General features: G+C 37.0%; 1 long non-coding RNA gene across 2 annotated transcripts in view; it reads left to right on the top strand.

The window, feature by feature from the left end:
- Positions 1 to 21,452, top strand: part of LOC131400815 (uncharacterized) — a 242,689-nt gene that overhangs the window by 65,176 nt on the left and 156,061 nt on the right. The window contains exon 5 of one of the 2 annotated variants that reach the window (XR_009217463.1): positions 13,201 to 13,335. The exons of the other annotated variant lie outside the window; for it this stretch is intronic. This is a non-coding gene — a long non-coding RNA (uncharacterized LOC131400815). Of the gene's footprint in view, positions 1 to 13,200; positions 13,336 to 21,452 lie in introns of those variants that run through there. 2 annotated transcript variants of the gene reach the window in all.

Here is a 21,452-nt window from a genome sequence, read left to right as displayed (position 1 = left end):
CTTAGCGGTTAAGTGCACGCGCTCCGCTACTGGCGGCCCCGGTTCGGATCCCGGGCACGCACCGATGCACTGCTTCTCCGGCCATGCTGAGGCCGGGTCCCACATACAGCAACTAGAAGGATGTGCAACTATGACGTACAACTATCTACTGGGGCTTTGGGGAGAAAAAGGGAAAAAAAAAAAAGGAGGAGGATTGGCAATAGATGTTAGCTCAGAGCTGGTCTTCCTCAGCAAAAAGAGGAGGATTAGCATGGATGTTAGCTCAGGGCTGATCTTCCTCACACACACACAAAAAAGTTCCCATCAAAGCCAGCTGTGGTTCAGGATAGGGCTCCACACTCAGAGGACGATTGAACATCTAAAGAGGTAGTTAACGCAGAAGCACCATTATATGACAAGCTAATTTTTAGAGATCACTTGCTAATGTATTTAAATAGCCTATTTAATCTCACAATTCTATAATTTGGTTTTATTAATATCCCCATATTACCAAGGGGATGTGTAAGTTTCATAGGGTTGCTAGGTAAAATACAGGACACCTGGTTATATTTGCATTTCAGATAAACAACAAGTAACTTTTCAATAAAAATGTACCAAGTATGCTTTAGTATAATTATGCCTCAAATATTGCATGGGACATAGATATACTGACAAATTATTCATTGTTTGTCTGAAATTCAAATTTAACTGGGTATCTCATCTTCATTTGTTAAATCTGCCCTAAACTTTGGGTAACTTACTTTGCTTAAAAAGTGGCAAATGCAAGACTTGAAGGTAGTTCTGATAGAGTCCAAAGCTTGTTCTCTTCACCCTTCTATTCCAGTTGTGCGGATATGGCCAATGTGGGAGAGGCTAAGGCTTGGCATGTGAGCGTCCAGAGCTCAGAGCAGATACTGAGTTTATGCCAGCAAGATTTCCCTGCATTTAATAAACTTGTAACTGACTTGTTCAGGATTGTCTGTAGGCCTTGGAGGGGGTGTCTGCTGCTCAGTTTGACAGCTTGAACCTTATCATTTAGGTTTCTATACCCCCATTTTGTCATCTGTCTTATCCAACCTTCTTTAATTTTATTGATATACGATTTACATACTGTAAAATTCACCCATTTTAAGTGTACAGTTCAACGACTTTTAGTAAAATTAAATTGTTGATCATAACTACAGCCTCAGAGGCTTGAAAAATGTCTTAAATAAATGACCCTGTTCATAGTTGGTTATGAAAAACTGAGGTGGATAGCGTCATATAATGGCCTTATGGTCCTTAAAAGCCAGTTTCATTGTAACCCCTTGGATTGGGAGTTGAGAGGATTAGACATGGCAGGGGGAGCTGAGGTATCTGATCTGGTGTTCTGCAGGCTCACACAGCCATTTAGCAGTTCCAGAGCATAGGACATAGAACATGGACCATAAGTTACCAAACTGCAGGAAAAACAGGTTAGGGAAAAAGTAGAAGCAACCCAAGTGGTGAATAGATAAACAAAATGTGGTATATTCATACAATGGTGTATTATTCAGCAATAAAAAGGAACAAACTGCTGACACATACTGTTCATGGATGAACCTCAAAAACATTATTATAAGTGAAAGAAGCCCTGCACAAGAGGCCACATATCATATTATTCCATTTACATGAAATGTCCAGGAAAGGTAAATCTATAAAGACAGAAAGTAGATTGGTGGTTGCCTAGGGTTGGGGGGAGGGGTAGCGAATAAACGTTAAGTGGGCAAGAGAGATTTTACTGAGGAAATGGAAATGTTCTAAAACTGAGTTGTGGTGATGGTCACTGATATATCAACAAAGTTATCCCATTGGGGTAGAGTATCTCTTAAGAAATCATGAATGGAAAGCTTGGCTGTTGAAATACAGGTTAAATAGGATTAGAATAAAATGCATCTAGTAGCTTTGTGGTAGCAAAATCTTGTAGCAAACTTTAAACTAAGGGGTTATTAAGTGAATCTTGCAAGTCTTGTTGCTACAGTGATTTTTTTTTTCTGTTTTTCATTGAAGTAACTTAAAGAGCTGGACTTTGAGTAGCGTAAGTGGGAGTCTGGGTTCAGCCACTGACTGACTGTGTGGCTGCACAGGTCACTTAACCTCACTTAGTCTCAGTATAAAAGCAATATAGGCTTTTTGTGAAGAGTAAATAATTTTACATATGTGAAAGCACACTGCAAACTATAAAACTTATTCAAGAGTGAGTTATCTTAATATGGCCAAGAGTAAGTTACATTAATCCTACTATATTTAGAACCTTCTGCTTCATTAAGGGAACTAAATCTGAATAAAAATATGAGGTGTTTCAACAACTAGAACTCTCATGTTCTAAAGAAAGTTAATCCTCTAACACTTGTTTTTGTTTTGTTCAGGAAAGCAAGTCACTTGATTTAAAGGCTTTGGCTCAATTTAAGTGACTGATTGTGTTAAGTCTTTCTGCTCTCTTAAAGGAAGTGTGAGACAAACACATCACACACATGATAAAGCACTTAAAACTATTTGTTCTCTGAGATGGGTGTTTTCAGGACATGATTTCATTGACATTTGGCAAGTCTTAATTCTCATGTTCAAGGAAATTGCTTTAAAGATAAGGATATGCTTGATGACAGAGTTGAGGGACATTGACCCCAAAGCAAGGGATGAAGATTTGCAAAATGCAGTTTGCATAGAAATAATTTGTATTCATGTAATGACTAACTTTTATATTTTAAGGCATTTATAGATTAATTTTCTTCTATGATTGACAGAGACAGAGGTGGAAAGATTTTATAATTTACTTTTTGATAAAAAGATAGATCTTAGTTAAAACTTACCATTCTATTCAGCGCCTGCACCTAAGACTGTTTCTTAGTTTGTGCTAGTTGATGAAATCATGCCTTCTCTTACCATGAGAATACTCAAAGTGCTTTTTAAACATTGTTTTTTTCAATTCTGAAACTAATTTTATTGATGGATCACAAAACCTGGAACTGGGCCAAATGTAAGCCCTAAACTGAGCCCCCCAGAGGAGGCCATTGTGGGCACTGTATCTTGTATGACTTGCGTAACTGGTGTGGAGGAAATCATGGACAAAATACAGCATAGATAAAAAGAGATGGAAAATAAAGAAATTCTAACCTATATCTAATAGGCTTTTCAAAAGCAGAAAGTAGAATAGGGAGTAATAGTTTAAGAGAGAACTGAAGGACATGATTCTCAGAAACATTCCACGTTTTGAGAAGGAGTTTAAACAACATCTAGGCCTATTGAAATAAAACTTCAAAATATCTCAGGTGAAAAGAAAAGCACAGAAGTTACCAGAGTGGGGATAAAGACATTATCTACAAAGGAATAATTGAAAATAAACAACAGTAAGTGTTTGGATTCCAATAGAATCTGGAGAAAAAGTATTGTTAAGTTTCTTGTCTTGTGGTAGAGGAAGAAATAGTTAATGCTTAACTTAATATTCAGTAGAAAAACAAATTCAAGTATGTATGTTAAAATTTTAAGAGTAATCCCTAAAAGTATGACTATGGCTCTTAACTGGTATGGGGGAGAAAAACATGAAAAAAAAATACTATCAATTCAAGTGAAGGCAGGAAAATAGAAAAGTAAAGGGAAAGCATGGTAAATAGAAAAGAAATAAGGTGCCAGAATTAAGTTCAAATATAGCAATCATAAAAATGCAAGTGGACTAGGATCCTCAGTTAAGAGTCTCAGACTAGACTATAAAATTGAATTATATGCAGTTTATAAGAGAAGATGAAAAATATAACAGAGTAAGCTTGAAAAATAAAGGAGTTAAGATATACCAAGAAATATATTAACCCAAAGGAAGCTGCCTTAGTGATATTAATATCAGATAACATAGAATTACAGGAACACAAACATTAAAAGGCACAAAGGAGGACATTTCAAAATGATAGGACTAACTCATGAAAGGCAGCAGTCATAAACTTAAGTAAACCTTACAACATAAACTCAAAATATATAACATAAAACCCAACAAATTACAAGGAGAAATAGACAAACTACAATCCTGGTGGGAGTTCAGCACAGAGCATCTTTCTAAGAAACTGATTAATCAGGCTGAGTTAAAAAAAAAAGTTTGAATAACACATACAGAATTTTATACCTAACAAAGAATATGCCTTCTTCAAAGCCTACATAAGATACTCTAAAAGAACAGACCATGGACAAGGCCAAAATTTTAGTCTCAACAAATTCCAAGAACTAATCATGTAGGTCATTTATTCAGATCAAAATAAATAAAAATAGAAAATAGCAGAGAAATAACTTAACCACATACATTTGAAAACAAAACCGCTCTCACTTCTAAATAACTCCAATAAATACTCCTCTAAATTAAAGGAAAGTGAAATACAAATATTTAGAAGTAAATGGCAATAAAAGCTCTATATTTCATAACCTGCGGAATATAGCCAAAGAAGTTTTCAGAGGGACGTTCATGATCTTAAAGAATGAAATTAAACGAGTTGAAGATACAACTCTAGAAATTGGTAAAAGAATAGAGAAAAGCCAAAGAAAGGAAGTAAAGATAAAAAAATTAATTAAAAAATAACAATCATTTTAGATGACTTACACAACCAAAAGCTAGATCTTTAAAAAGAGTGATATAGACAAATTTCAGGCAAGAGTGATCTAGAAAATAAGAATAAAACAATATTTGGAATGAAAAAATGCATAACCATAGCAACAACAGAAATGTAAATTACTTAGAGAAATTTCTCAGTGATCGTAAACGTAGACAATATTGATTTCCTAGAATTATACACTTGTGTGTATATATGTACACACATATACACATGCACAATTAATAATCTTGACCCAAGAAGTAGCAATCTTGAGTAAAGTAAGTGGAACATTAAAACTGTGATTTAAAATACATATCTCCCTCCTTAAAATGACTTGAATACTAGAAAGTTTTATGAGTAAAGTGTTAACAAAGGAACAGGCAACCTGTTTCTTCTGTAAGATTTGCCATAGAATATATTTAAAGGAAATTCATAAAACTCATGTTATATGGCTATAAGTAAAGCCAAATAAGGTCAACCAAAAACTATACGCCAATCTCACTTATGAACATTGATATGAAAACCCAAATAAAAAATTGGATAAATAGAAAAGCTGTAAACTCATGTGGGAATTTATACCAGGAATACAAGAATGTTCAAACACTATAAAAGCTATCAGTGGATTTCACTACATTAGCAAATTAAAAGAAAACAGGTGTATTCATCTATCCCAATCAACGGCAAAAGAAGGATAAAAATTTAAAAACCCATTTGTGATAAAATCTCATGGTAAATAGAAACAAAGATTTGGCAAATATCATAATTAATGCTAACAATTAAGAAGTATTGCCCTTGAGGTTGGGTCTGGGACATGATGAGGAAGTCTCTATTTCTCCTACTTAATATTGTACTGGGGGTCCTCACAGTTTAACACAATAGGGAAAAGAAATAAGTATAAGGACCTAACATGTAAAGAAAAGAAGTCCAAATTTCATCATTTGCAGACTGTTTATAGAAAATCCAAGAGAATAAACTCATACGGTAAAACTAATAAGAGTTCAGCCAGGTTTCTTGAGATAGGATCAGTATAAAAAATTAATAGTGTGTCCAGACAGCAGCAGCAACAAATTAAATAAGAAAAAAGATCCTTTTCAGTATAGCAACAAAACTGCGAACCTAGTGAAAGTACAAACCTGGTAACAAAACATATAGAAGATCTTCAAGGAATAAATTAAACTTTATCGAAGGACATAAAAATCTAAATAAATGCAGATACTAACTACATTACTCAATTGGAACACAATATTGTTAAAGATGTCAATTCCCCACAAGTTACTCTATAAATTCATTGTAATACCACAAATCCCACTGAAGTTTTTAATAGAACTCACTAAACAGATTCTGAAATCCTTATAGAATAGTAAATGAACATAAAAGATGTTTGCAAAAGGAACTTACCAAACATTAGGACATATTATGCAGCTGTAATAATTAGCATAGCATGCTTTTGGTGCCGGAGAGACAAATAGATCAGGATCAGAATAGAGAACATAGAAAGAAATGGAAAACTATTCTATGAGGGAGGTGATATTAAAAATCAATGAGGACGTGATGAGTCATTCAATAAATCAGATTGGGAAAATGACTTTCATATGAAAAAAATAGATTGTTTCCTCAGACTGTTCACAAAAATAATTCCAGATGAATTAAGTGTTTAAGTTGAAGAAGCTTTAAAATATTCACAAGAAATTGTAGAATAATCTTTATGACCAAGGAGAATGGAAGACTTTTTAAAATTCAAATCACTAAAAGCACAAAGCATAGAAGGAAAAGAATGCATTTGAATACATCGATGTAGAGATTTTTGCAAGTCAAACGACACTATTATACACAAAATTGAGAGAGGCAACAGATGGGAAGAAGATATTTTTAATGTATGTGACAAAGGATTAGTATCCAAAATGCATAAAGAACCCCTATATCTCAATAAGAAAAGGAGAAACAGGTAATAGAAACATGAGCAAAAATACAGGGAATTCAGAGACGAAATTCAAATATTTAATATAATATGTGAAAAGTTCATCCTCATATGCTTCAGCAAACTGTCATTTCTTCATTCATCAGAAGGACCAAACTTTCAAGTCTGAAAATACTGAGAATATGAGGAAAAGGGTCCTCTCCTCTACACTGCTGGTGAGAGTGTGAATTGGTAGAGCCACTTTGGAAACGCTTTTGCCAGCATGAATTACAAGTGTAAAATTCCCGTACCCTAATGACCTAGATATTCCACCTGGAGATGCATGCCCTACACACTCAGGCCAGTGCACAAGGAGGGAGCAAAGATGTTCATCTCAGGCCTATTCATGTGAATAAAATATAAGAAACCCTGTAAATATCTGTGGAGAGAAAAATAAATAAAACGTGGTCTCCCCACAAAATGGAATAACAAACTGCAATTAAAAGGTAAAGAAGTAGATCTCTCCATACAATCAATATGGTCAGATGCTCAAAAGACATGCTTTACAGCGAACTCATGGTAATGGTTGCTCAGTGAAAGGAGAGATGATGGATCTGACTGAGGCTGGAGGGCCAAGGGGATTTTGTTGTTATTTGTGTGTGTTTTCTAAAGAGGGTATGTATGCATATAATTTTGGCATAGTGAAAATACATATGCATAGGAAAAAAGAGAATGCAAAATTAAAACTAGATTGAATTTACAAACTGCTTTTCCCTGCATTTGAGCTCTACACTGCCTTGAGAAATAGGCATTTATTATTTCTATGATGTTCCCGATGAGAAAATGCAAGCTTAGGGTGCCATATGATATGGCTAGGAGGCAGTGGTTCAGAGAAGACTCCAGGCTCCCCGCCCTCGCTGGGACCCATTCCCCTGAAGGTGAGTCATTGTCGCCAGCTGTGGACTTGGGTTTCATCTACACTCCCACCTGGTTTCCAGGAGAGTTGGGTACCTGGGTTGGGCTATGCTTACAGATGGGAACTAAGTTGAGCGGCCAATATAGAGACTAAACTTCTAACACCCTTTTTTAATCCAACAGTTCCAGCAGACAAAATGGTTGGCAACAAACAGTGGTCAATAAAGAAATATGTTTGGTTTTTCCTTACACCTTATTTTGCAGATTTCAAAATGTCGGGAAAAAAGTGTGGTAATTCTAACCAACATTGGTGAGTGTTGGCACAACATAATAGTGGTATTATTTTGAAGAAACAATTACAATTGCTTTGAGGAGAAGGCAGGGAAACAGGAGAAAAGCTGAAGCTTATATTTCTAGATGGCAAAAGCAGCTTAGGAAAAGAGAAGCTGGCTAGCTGGTTACCGTGATCAACTCTTTTTTTTTTTTTTTAATTTTTTGTTTATTGCGGTAACCTTGGTTTATAACATTGTATAAATTTCAGGTGTACATCATTATACTTCTATTTCTGCATAGATTACATCATGTTCAACACCCGAATACTAATTACAACCCATCACCACACACATGTGCTGAATTATCCCTTTTGCCTTCCTCCCTCCCCCTTTCCCCTCTGGTAACCATCAATCCAATCTCTGTCTCTATGTGTTTGTTTAGGTCAAATACCCTATGATTTCCTTCATTAAGTGGTAGATAATAACAACAATAAACATACCATGATCAACTCTTACGTTATGTATTTCTTACTCACGTTTGAGCCTGATCATCCTCAGTAGGAAGTGTATGTAAGGTTTTATCAGTGAAGGAAATACCTCTAGAAAGATTCTGCACTTATTAAAGTGTATGTCATTGTAGGCAAAATTGTATATAATAAAAAACTTCAAAAAATGTTATAATGCATTTAAACTAAGAATAATTTTGACTGGTAAGTTTTCTGTAATTGTACGTTATTTGAACAAAGACCTTCGAACTGAAAGAAGGGCAGAATTAAGTGAATTTAGAGTCTGGTGATGTTTCAATGGACTATGTACCTACATATAATATATGCTAACTTCGCTGTGAATAAGGGATATATTTTCACTCCAGGATTTTCCACAGTCTATTAATATATCAGAATTTTTAGACCCAAGAAAATATTTTAAGAGAAAATAAATATTGGTATATGAGCTTATTATGTGTCTGTATGAAAGATTTTTCATTTATAACACTTGGTAGAGACAAGTGGCCAGAAAATAAGTTTGAAATGAGAGAATAATTCACCAGCTATGAGTTCAGCTAATATAATTTTTATTTCAATTTAAATGACCACTTATGACACATGGAAGAAGTGATATATAATCTGTAGCATGAGCCAAGACATGTCAATGAATAATACATGGCACCTTATAAATTTAAAAGAAGTGTATTTAATAAAAAGAATATAAAATTTATATTAGAGATAAGTACTGTGTTAGTATCCTGCACAAAGTGATTAAAAAACATGCCATCATGAATAAAGTCACGGAAAGTGAGAGAGAAATTGTAAGACACAACATAGAATGATAATTTGTTCAAAAACATTGGAAATATTCCAATTTTTCATTTATTTGTCTTAATTATTCACAAACAGGGGACATTTTGAGGTACATAATACATATGGATTATCTGAGAGGGGAACTTAATTTTTGCTGGGTAATTCATTTGTTAAGATATATTAATTAATTCAACTAAATCTTTTTGTGTGGCAACTCTGTTCTTCGAGTGGAATTGGAGGGCAAAGGCGAACAGTCCCACAAAGAGCTCAAACCTAGCAGAGGAAATTTTTATAGATACAAATGGTCATAATTCAATGTGATAAACACAAATCCCATGGCTTTTCTACTTAAAAAGCAAAACAAACAAGTGAATGCCAACTTTGAAGCATCCATTTTACTTAAAGTCCTAATTCCTTAGTCTGGCATTCCAGACCCTTCACATATATCTACCTCTTCAGAGTTTCTCTCCCAACACCCTACTCTTTCTCCCATGGCCCCTCCCTCTCTTTTTGCCTCCCCCTGAACACACAAACCCTTGTTTAGCCACAATAATCCTCTCATCATGCCCTGAACTTTCTCTTTTGTATATGTATGACTTTGCACACACATCTTCTCTGCACCCAATTCCCACTTTCAATTTCAGTGAATTTCAATTTCAGTGCCTACAGTTTTTTCAAGATTCAACTCAAGCACCACCTCCTCTGAAGCCTTCCCTGACTTCTCTTGATTACACCAATAATCTCCTTGAATTACAATTTTTTGTTTGCTTGTATGCCACTAGGCTATGAATCCAAGAGGGCAGAAATCATATTCATTTTCTATCACTGGCTAACACAGTGTTTGACATGCAGTAAGAGTTTACTAAATGCTTGTTGAATGAAAAAATGAGTGCAATAGTGGAGTACACAGAGGAGGTAGGTTAAATTTGTCAAGCTTTTTGCCCAAGAGCATGCAGCAGGTGCCTGTACTCCCTAAAGGTTCTTTCTTAGCTGACTATCAAGGCAATGGATTTGACATCACTCTGTGGGAATACGTGTCAAAAACTGAAGGGTCTGAGATTTTCCCCTGATTGCAAGCTAACAAGTGAGGCCACCATGGGTTCACAGATGCTGAAAGAAATATTAAATCTCTTCAGCCAGAGACAAAGGACTTCATTACTCATGATACAGTTGTCAGTGTGAACTTCATGTTTGCATCAGTTCCCCCAAGTCCGATGGAGGTGACACAGAAGTGGCCCTGGGTGGATGTTGTACACACAGTGGGTTTGTAAACCAGGTTAGGAGCTCTGAACATATGAAACACTATCTTTTAAAGGGGACTGTTAGCAAAGTCGCGGAGCCTTTGCCCCAGAGGGAGATATTACCTTTGTTATCCTGGAGAGCAAACACATCTGCTGTCTGCTTTGGAGGGAGACACTTTATCTTCCAAGGCTGTTTGCTATATAAGTCCAGGGCTAGGGTGAGGCAAGTGAGGTGCCTAAGGCACAACATTTAAGGGGGTACTCACTCTCAGGTGCTGACCCTGCCCTTACACAACCCTGAGAGTGAATGTCCCTTTCAGCTCAGAACCCTAGGTGTCACATTTGCCTCATTCTACTCCTGGCTCTGTGATAGACAAACATCCTTGGAAAGATAGTCTGAGACAAAAGCTGTCAATGCCTTTGCTCAGAGAACATGTCGGAATGTTAGATACTCATGGAGAATTGTTTCCCAGCCATAAGTAATTCCCTAGTTATAAACACAAGATATTTAAATGTCTCTCACCTCTGCACCTGTTAACAGTGCCTCTGATACTAATACCTTGGAAATGACAGAGAAAATCCTTAGTTTTCAAAGATGTTTTAGGTTCCCATATGACCCAGCCATTCCTCTCCTAGATATTTACCTAAGAGAAGGGAAAGTATATGTCCAAACAAAGACTTGTATGTGAATGTTCATAGCAACTTTATTTGCTGCTAGTAAAAACTGGTAAAAACCCAAACATCCTTCAACAGGTGAATGGATAAGAAAAATATGGTATGTCCATATAATATAATACTATTCAACAACATAAAGGAATGAGCTACAGATGCATTAAAAAACATTGTAAATTAATATCAAAATGACTGTGCTGATTAAAAGAAGCCAAAAATATATAGATCTTCACCCATCCATCCATACTGTATGATTTCATTTAAGTAAAATTATAGGAAATGCAAACTAACCTATAGCGGCAGAAAGCAGATCAGTAGATTACAAAGAGACAGGAAACTTTTAGAGGTGATGGAAATGTTCATTGTCTTGATGATTTCACGAGTATATACACATCAGAATTTATCAAGTTGTACACTTTATATATGGGCAGGTTATTGTATGTCAACCATACCTAAATAAAGCTGTTTTAAAAAGGATATTTTAGGTTCAGAAGTGGAGGAAGAATGGATGCTTGACTTGCTCCTGGGTTCAGAGGAGAGCATTTTACCTGCTACCTGATGACTTCTTCCACATTGTCTGAACTTTCTCAACTTATGACTGGAGTAAAATTCTTCAGAATTGAAAGATCATTTTACGTGAACAAAAAAGGCAGGCGCACAGGGGACCCATAAGGGGCTCTCAGTGATTCATAGCTGGTGTGAATCAGCACAGTCAGATTGCTTTTCTCCTAATTTGTAACTGAGATCACTTTTTGAAAAAACAGGCCCTGTGGGGTGGGGGATGTAGATCACTTTGGCAATATGGAACATTCAGGACAGAGAAGTCTGAGTTGAAGCTTGGGATGACAGAAAAACGCTAGTGTTCTAGAAAGTACTAGAGAGGGAGATGGAGATGTGTTAAGACAGCTCATCAAAATAAGTTTCTCCATGACATATTATGGGTAACTAATAATTATTTAATTGATGGATGAATGGACAAATGGATGAATGGCCTAGGGCTGGCCTAGGGTAAAGGAAAGATGAGGAGATGCCCTTCTCTTTGCATCTTTAGATAAGTAAATTGGTCAGCTTGTCTATGGAAAATATGCTCTAACTTCCAGACAACTGACTAAACAAAAATTTCTTGGACACCAGCTTATTTGTAAACTAGAGACTATATGCCAGTCATAATAATCAATAAATGTGTGTTGTGCTGTGTTCTAACACCTGTACCATTTGGAAGCATGGGAATCCATCCTTAAGAAATGCTCACTCTTAAGTGTTAAACAGTCACCTATGCAATGTTGAGAACACAAAAGCTAAGCTGGGTTCTTGCTAGGAGATCAGCTCTCAATGGGGTTTCAAAAAAGGGAAGAGTTCACTGTGGATTGAACTTCATGGAGGAAGTTGGAAGTGAGCTTGGTGTTGAAGGATGGATTGTAATTCGATTGGCAAATGGGAAGTGAGAGGGCATTCCAAGGACAAAGACATGTGAGGAGAGCAGTCTGACTTGAGTTGAGGGAGCATGTTTGCAAAGGGTGGGTATGCAGATGGGGACCAAGTTAGTAAGGATATGGAAAGCCAGGAAGAAGAGTTTAGATTTTATCCAGTAGACAATTGGGAGCCTCTATAGGATGCATTCATTTGCAAGTAACACAAAAGTGACTTTCACAAATAAAGGTTTACTTATATAATATGATTCCCAATGATGCCCTCAGGGTAGCAGTTCTGAGCATGTTGGCTCTCTGTTCTCTTGCTTGCCACCTCATAGTCATAAGATGGCTGACATAGCTCCAGGCATCATTTCTACATTCGTTTTGGGAAGAAGGGGAAAATGGTGATGCCAGCCAGCTCTCCTCTCATACTTGTCTCTTTCTAAAGGGATCAAAAGCCTTTGTCAGGCTTTTTGTTTTCTTTCATTGGACAGAACTGGGCCACATGCCTATTCCTAGAGGCAAAGGACGCTAGGAAAGGAAGTATTGAGCTTTGCAGCCTCTCTAATGGAGATGTCAGGGTAGAAGGGGGTTAGTAATGGTTGCTGAGTTAGTTAATAAACATAAAATACAGAGCCATTGTGGTTCTTGAGCGGGAAAATGGCATGTTGAAAGCATATATCCTGCCCAAGATTATTCTCAGAAAAGTTTGAGAAAAGGAGAGTTGAGATGATTTAGATTATTGTTCAGAAAATATTTACCCCCTTCTCCTTGCCACTGTGGGCATATAATTCTCCACCTCACTGATGTTGGGTTTGCTCACATGATTGTCTTTGGCTAGTGGAATGTGGGTGGAAATGACAGTGCACTAGTTCTGGGCCTAAGCCTTAAGAAGCATCTCATGTTTCTGCTTATCTTTCTTAAGCTTCTGCCATGGCCCTGAGAACAACATGCCTCTCTGGTAGCCCACTGGTCACAGTACAATAGAAGATACATGGAGCAGAGTCATCCTGATCAACCCGCAGACCTGCAGATTGAAGTAGAGCTACCCTAGCTGACCTGTAGACCTATGAGAATAAAGATAAATGGTCATATTCTGTTCTACTTAGATTTTGTGGTCTCTTGTTACGCTGATATAGTGATGGATGCAATAGTCCTTACATTAAAGTGGTCTCCCTAAGGCATTCTGTTGTTGTTCAAAATTCAAAATAATATTGACTTAAGGCATTTGTACTGTGCTCGCACATAAATGACAATTGATATACTTTTCTCTCGTAGGAAAGTAGACAAAATATCATTATCTCCATTGTCCAGACTAGAAAATAGAATATCAGAGAGGTAAAATGATCTCCTTAAGCTCATTTGGCCAGTATTTGGAAGACTACTGTTCTTTTTTGCTCCAAGTCCATTTTTTTCTTCTATACCAATTACTTTAGTCCCATGGCTACAAAAGTGTCTGTTTTGGTTCATAATAGTATTTTCAGGTCCTAGCCTGGGATCACCGTGCCTGGAATGTTGTAGACATTTAATTAATATGTTGAATAAATAAATTTGTGAATGAATGATAAGTACTCAAATATATCTCTAGTTAGAGGGTGAAAGCTTTCCTAATCTTTTCAAGTATAAAATGAGTAGACACTTCCATTGTCATACCCTTCCCAGTTTTACTCTGCCAATCAAAATCTATTCCATTTCATGAGGGTTAAACTCAGCAAGCTGATTCTCACCCATGCCCTTACCACAATTTTAGGGTAGCAAAGAAATAATATTTGTCAGGATATTGGGTGAAGACACAGAGTCTTGTTAACATAGAGAGAATGCCATATATGCTCATTGTACTACCGTGTATAGTTTATATCATGCTCATTATTATAGCATCCAGGCAGACAGGAACAATGGGATGCTTGGTAGTTGGGCCTTGGAGATCACCTAAATCATATACATCGCCTGTTTATGTAACAGGCAATAGTGAGATGAGAAAGGAAATGAAGATGGGCAAAGTTGGGGCAGACAAAAGGAGGGAAAAAAGACAGAGTAAAATCCCTCTTCTCTGAGGCAAGATCTCAATAATAGAGCAGACACCATGCAAAACATTTTTCTTCAATTCTACCACTTTAATTCTAATTAAAGTAAACCACTTTAAACCATTATAATAAATTCTAATTAAAATAAATATTAATTACTAGATAAATTTTTTCTCCCATTTTGCTTTAATTCTAATTAAAATAAATCAGCAAAATTTGCTGCGTAAGTAATATCTTCCCAGTGTGCTAAAAGTCTCACCAGGCATGGACAAGGAGGATGAAACAAACTTGGTTGGAATGTATCCCCGAGGTAATATTGTAATGAAGTGTAGGGGGTGAGTGGTGTTGAGATCTCTGAATACAGTCAAAGGGGCTTTAGTAGCTCCCCATTATTCTTGGGTAAAGGCTAAACTTGGTGGCATGGTACTCAAGATCTTTCACATTCTGATCTTAATTTTTCTAACCTGATTTCTGGGTACTTCTCTCACACTACACACCAACACTCTAACAACAAACTTTGAAATACTTTTTTTTCTGAAACAAAGTATGCAACTATGACATAAGAAAATTTCCCATATTGTAGATGGAATTAATTTTCACAACTCTTCACTCCCTCCTTGTAACAGAATTATAAATCTGTGCACTTTGTGGTACATCCCACTAGAGGAAACAGAGTTTATTTCCCACACCATTGATGTAAGGCTTGGCCACGTGTCTTTCTTTGAACAATGGAATATCAGTTGATGAATGGGCAAAAGGTTTAAGTGTGCTCTGATGGTTTGGCTTGGTCTCTTGCATTTCTACCATCCACCATGAGAAGAACATCTCAGAAGTAGCTTCTGGCCCCAGAATGTTGAAGATACATGTTACGTACATGAACTTGATATGAAGCCTGGAGTCTAGCCTAGCTCAGCCAAGGCTAGTCAAGAAATGCAGCCTACTCGCAAACCCACGGGCAAGAAAAATAAATTTTGATATTGTGATCTACTGAAGTTGAGGTTTGGTCATGGTATTATATAATTCTAAACCATAGGAATTTTGCTTAATAATATAGATGGCAGGTCCAAACTTGCCTAAATTTAATAATAATAATTCTTATGCAGGCCTTTTTATACTAAGAATTCTGAATGAACACATTGAGTATCTCCTACATGTCTAGTACTTTATTAAATCTAACATCAAGCAATGTGGAAGCAGAAAATGGGTTTTAGAGACAAGTATTAAGCATATTCTGAAATACAAATATTTTCCCCACTTAATTATTGACCCCCACATATCTTATTTTTAACTGTGCTTTTTATACATAGACACTGTTCAAAGATTTACCTTTTAGAAATAATCAGCTTGAACACTAATTTGGTGCCCAGTGCATTTGGGCATGAGCTGATCTCAAGTTATGGGTAACTCATTTTGAGTTACATGACTTTCATTTTTTTCCCAGCTATTTTTGAAGTTGTTTCTCTTTGGCTCAAAGGAAGAGGGAGAAGCAGTGTGTTTTCCCAAGGAAAGACTTGAGATTAGAAGGCTTGGCATTGAGTGCTGTCTTCATCATGGTTTACGTGCTTCAACAAATTGCTTATCTGCTCTGAACTTGGTCTCCGCATCTATCAGAGACATTAACAAGTTCCATTGGTAGAGTAGTTGTGAAGATCAAATGCAATAGCGTATGTGAAAGCACACTATAAAGTGCTTGAAAGTTATAAAAGTATTATATTTCTGGTCCAAACATTCCTTCTAGGAGAAAGAAAGAAAAAACGATTTAATTGGTGCCTTGTCTTAAAGGGCTATGTGTATCTGGGGCTAAGTTTCTTCCACCTACACAAAACTGTTTTTTGTCTTGTCTTTCCATTTTGGTTTGATATTTTATCCTTCCCTGCCATGATACTTAATTGCAAGATGATGAACTTGCTCCATTCTTTTCTCTTTCCATGTTGGGAATTGTTATCTCCTGCTTCACTAAAGAGTAGTGAGATTACTTATTCAATCTGTCTTGTGTTAGCTTTATCAGTCTCCAGATTGAGCTGTTTTATAGCTAGCTCAACAGCATCAACAGAATCTAGTATTTTGGTTATCAAATCAAACCAAAAATGGTTTAATCACAGGTAATGTGTTAGAAAAATACTGGTTTTTGAAGTCTATCAGTCCTACAGTTCAGTCTTGGCTGCTTCACTTACAACATCCTAAAGCTTTCTGAGCCTCAGTTTCCTCACTTGTAAAATAGTGATAATTCCTACTTCGTGAGATTATTTGAAGGCTTAAATGAGATCCATAAGTTGACTACTCTACATTTTGAACTTCAAGCAGAGAAATCGCATAAGCACTATAAATTGTAGTCTCCAGTCTGTAAAATATGGCCTCTTAATTTTTCCTTGACTTAAATTTGTTTATGGGCCAAAGTATGCTTTTGGGAATATTTTTGAAAATGTTGCAATTGGTTTCTTTTCAGTAGTCAGCTTTGACTTTACTCCCTACAAAGTGAAGAAGCACAAAAGTCGAGTGGTAATGACAAAATGCACTTACCTGGCCTTCTAACGCAATCAACCTATAAATCTAAGGAACTCATTTAAGAAAATGCACTGTATTTGAGTCCAAGTCCCTTCTCTTTAGCCAGTGGCAAGTTTCCTTGGCCTTTCTTCTCCAGAACAAAAAGTAAAATAAAATGTATTCACCTGGGAAAAATATTTTGAACTAAAAGTCTGTCTGATTAGATCTCCCAATATAACATAGCATCCTTGAAGTCATGCTTTCAGTAGAAAGAACACACCTCATTTTGTTTTCTTTACGACCATATACTTTTTCCCCCAAATTAAAGCAACATCTTAATTTGAGAGAGCAAAACCTAAATCCAAAGTGTATTTTGTTGTTCAAGTAGTTACAAAAAGGCTGCTAAATCTATCATTATAAATCTCAGATTTCATATGAATTGAAGGAAACGTAAAAAGCACCCACCCCTCTTTCAAACAAATAAGAGACCGTGCCTAGCACGGTTTCTGGAATCTAACACATGCTCAACAGATATTTCAGGCCTATGTAGTGGTAGCAATTATTTATGCCAAGACTTTTGTACTAATGCACATACATCCATAGTTCTAAAATTTGAGATTTTGGAGCCTATTAGTGGAGGCCCAAGGACAATATGGGTTGGTTGGTTTGACTTCTGAGACCAGACCCACTTAATGTATCATTTTGAAGTTAACTTTCCACTATCCACCTGACTTTGTTGCATACTCTTTAAAAAGTGCCCTGCCCTCTTCACCTTGGAGCCTCCCCAACTCCACTGCTTGGGTGGATTTGGTCGCTCCTTCCCCAATGCCCCCATAGCACTTCTACACTCTGCACCGTGGCACACCAGTGCTATATTGTAAGTACTTAGTTACCCCCCCCCCCCATTAGTCAAACATCTCCTTCAGGAAAGCTACAGGCTTTGTTCATCAGTGTTTCACAGCACTTAACACACAGCAGGCACAGAGTAGGCATTCAGTATTTGAACTGAGTTTGAGTTTGAGTCAAACAAACTTGAGTTTGTTGAATGGATGGATAGAAGAATGAACAAATCTCAAGGGGTTTGAAGCTTCATTGCTTTTCATTAGATTTCTCTAATTTACTCACATTCTCTGAACTATCTTGGTGGCATCTAGAAGCCATTAAAAACTGGGGAAGAAGGAAAAGGTTCAAGGAGCGAGAGTCAGCTATCTTGCCATACCTCACAACATTTGAAAAGGCCTTGTAAACCCATCAGTTTTCTTCTCTTTCCTCTACCACCCACTCAAGGAAGGTGTGAGACAGAGTGGGGTTCCAACTGCTGAGGAGAGATACTAGTGATATCTGCCATGCCATGGGGGCCACGTATGAGTTGGGCAAGGATCAGAATACAAAACTAGAAATCCTTCAGAAGTAGGAATAGAAATAGAATAGTGATTCAGGGATTGTTCACACCACTGTTCCCTAATTACTGCAGTCAATCAAGAATCCATTTTATGTTGTTTCAACATGATGTTACTCAGTTTACTCAGCTGTGTACCTAACAGTATTTGATTAAACGCATGATCTGGGATTCAGAGAGTATTGTCTCATTCACTTCGTATACAGATCTCCCCTTGGCAAATAATCCTGTAACATGGCCCTACAGAAGCACTTCTCATTTGAAAGAAAATGTAACCCAGCTTTATAAGAAAAGAAACATTTCCATCCTAATTGCTTGTATTGTCCATTTTCCAGTTCTGTTTTTCTTTGTACAGTACAGTTTGCAGAAGGTGAATGCAGTGCTCTTCCAGATACATTTTCAAGGTATTTTTTTTTTTGGTTCCAATGACAATTCATTTGTTATTTTTATAGTAAGCTAGGGAGTGTGGTGTTGATCCCAGCTGTTACCCTCTGTTCTTGCAGTTGGAAGCACAGATTCACCAGGGATCACCTACCCTGTTTACCCTCAAGCCCACAGTTGGAGAAAACTGCTTTTATGGTTACAGCTATTCAGCTGCAATTAAGAGGGCACCTGAGAATTTGCAAACTCTTCAGTCCATATAGTTGGTGCAGTGTTAGCGACTACGAATAAAGGTTGCTTGTATCCTTTTAATTACTTAAATTCAATTTATCATCCAACAGGATTGGCTGGATTCTTTCCAAGTTTTTGTAGTTCTAGAATCCCAATGACCTTACCTTGGAGAATGTTCTGGGTTCTATTTTGGTGGCTAACAACACCTATTATGTTTAAAAGTTTGCATTTACTGTATTTATTTTAGGATCATTCTACATTCTGTTTTTTTCCTATGGACTTTTGACACCTATTTACAAGATTATGTGTTAGACAGCATTAATATAATGGGCATAGACTGAAAGTCTTTGATTAACAGGGTATATACCTGTATCAGTTGTCTATCACTACAGTAATGCTGCATAACAAGCATCCTTGGTGACATACAACAATATACACTTATTTAGTTGATCCAGTCAGGGCTCACTCCTGTGTCTGTAGTCAGCTGCCAGTTGACCAAGGCAGCTTTCTTGATATAGGCTGAGCTTGCTTGGATATTTCTCAGTATGCTAGCTGTCAGCTGATCTAAGATGGCCTTGGCTGGGAAGACAGGAGCACATTAGCTCTGCGTCACGTGTCTTTCATTCTCCAGCAGGCTAGCCCGATAATGCTTTCACAGCAGTGGCAAAGGACAAGAGCAGACAAGCCTACTCGCACAATTGCTTGTCAAGCCTCTGCTTCCATCATGTTTGCTAATATCCTACTGGCTAAAGCAAGTCAAAGTGAGCAGGAATGGGTGGGCACTGCAAAATGACAGGGCAAAGAGCACAGAAATAGGGTGAAGAACTGCAGCCTGTTCCTGCATTTAGTCTACTACAGAATCTTCCATTCTCACCCTGTATGAAGCCTGTTTCTACTTTCCATGGATCATGCATGCTTTCCCCCTTGCCTCCCCCTCACAGATTTAAAGAGATTGCCCCCTTTTTTGATCATGGGCTCATTTTCCTTCACCCAATTTCCTTCTGTTTTCCTTTTCCTAGCTTCCTTTCTCTTCAGTCTTTACCTCCTTTTCCTGTTTTCCTTCCCCCAGCCCCTCTCTTTCCTTCCTACAGAGAAGCTAAGAACAAGTCTAAAATTCTTGTGCACATAGAGATAATTGTTTGAAAGGAGTACTTTTCTTTTGGTCCCTGGAGCTCTCATTACTGATTAACTCCTTAGAAAAGGAAATGCTGAAACCTCTGTTTCACCAGAAACTTAACAGTGTGGGTGGATCTGCTGTGGGCAGGAAGAGAGAGTCAGACTTAAGTTGTCCTGAAAGGAAAAAAAAAAAAAAAAACTCCATGAACCCAACACAGAAGCAAAACCTAAATAGATTTCCCAACATTTTTTTTGAAGTTTTCTCCCAAATTTACCAACTGGAAATTTGAACTGGGCTTTTCTTTTTAATTAGGGGTTTAGAATAGACGTAGATGCAGGTGGTATTTTGGTTGGTAGTATGTGGTGATAATCATTGTTGCCATAGCTACCCAGAAAGTGTTCAACAGAATATCACTTCATGTTGCAACTTCAAATAAAGGCTGTAAAAGTTCTATGCTTCTCATATAGATTTAATTTAAAGGAAAAAGAGTCTGCTATATTCAGGCTGGAATCTGTTTCTTAATCTGTCCCTGAAAATATGGCTCAGTGTTCAAAACAGGTCAATTCAGGGGTAAGTAAATTTCCCTAATAGGTTTAAACTGAGTTCAGCTAGCTCCTTGCACAGCCTTGGCTTACATTACACTAATTGGATAACAACTTAGCAAAGTGAGATATATTAAGGTGATTTATTATGGTAAACATCTAATGAGGTTTCAGGCTTCTGACTGGTTTCAAGGAAAAGAGGCTTGCCTTTTTATAAAACTCATACAGTGTGCCAGTCCTTGATTCAGAAAAAAAAAAATCTGTAAAAGCTTCACATACTATAACATGTACTTCAAGAAGGCTCAAAGGTATTTTCTCAAATTCTGCTTCCATTAATCTGCCTTGGGACAGTCTGTGCTGGGTTCCTTGTGGTTAATTCAATGTGAAATGGCTAGTCCACTTCTCAAAACGTATTATGTTTAAGACAGTGGAGAGTTTGATGTGATTCCCCAGCCTTCTGACCCAAGCCTGTTTTTCTGGAAATTAGACTTAGATTTCTTTTCTACCTTCCTGTCTGTTTCAGTGGATCATTTCCCTATCAATTAGACCATTTGAGCCTAAATTTCCTCATCTGCAAAAGTTAGACTGTAATACCCACCTCCCAGTGTTATGGTGTGGATTGAAGGTCAGTGTAGATGAAAGCAATCAATAAGTTCTTAAATGCCATGCAAATATGAGGACTTGTCATAAACAGAAATATTCTAATAAGCATTGGGAAAACTGAGATTTCCCCCAAAGAACTTTGGTCAATGGTCTGAATCGTTGGTGAGGGCAGCATTATTGGATAACAAAGATAAAGAGTGAGATCTGATTTGTTTTCCATTTTCATGGCATGGATTTCAAGATCTCCACAGGTAGATGTAGTCTCTAACAAGATTTAATTTTCACATTTTCTAATCCAGCTCAAAACTCCCGAGACAGGAAGACTTGAACTTGCTTAACTAAGAATCTGAGGCTGTGCCGAGGGGATTTATCTTTTTTTCTTAATTAAAAAAATTT

This window comes from Diceros bicornis, chromosome X (assembly GCF_020826845.1).
Source record: "Diceros bicornis minor isolate mBicDic1 chromosome X, mDicBic1.mat.cur, whole genome shotgun sequence".
Classification (NCBI taxonomy): Eukaryota; Metazoa; Chordata; class Mammalia; order Perissodactyla; family Rhinocerotidae; genus Diceros; species Diceros bicornis.
This window is presented reverse-complemented; position numbering and strand designations above follow the sequence as displayed.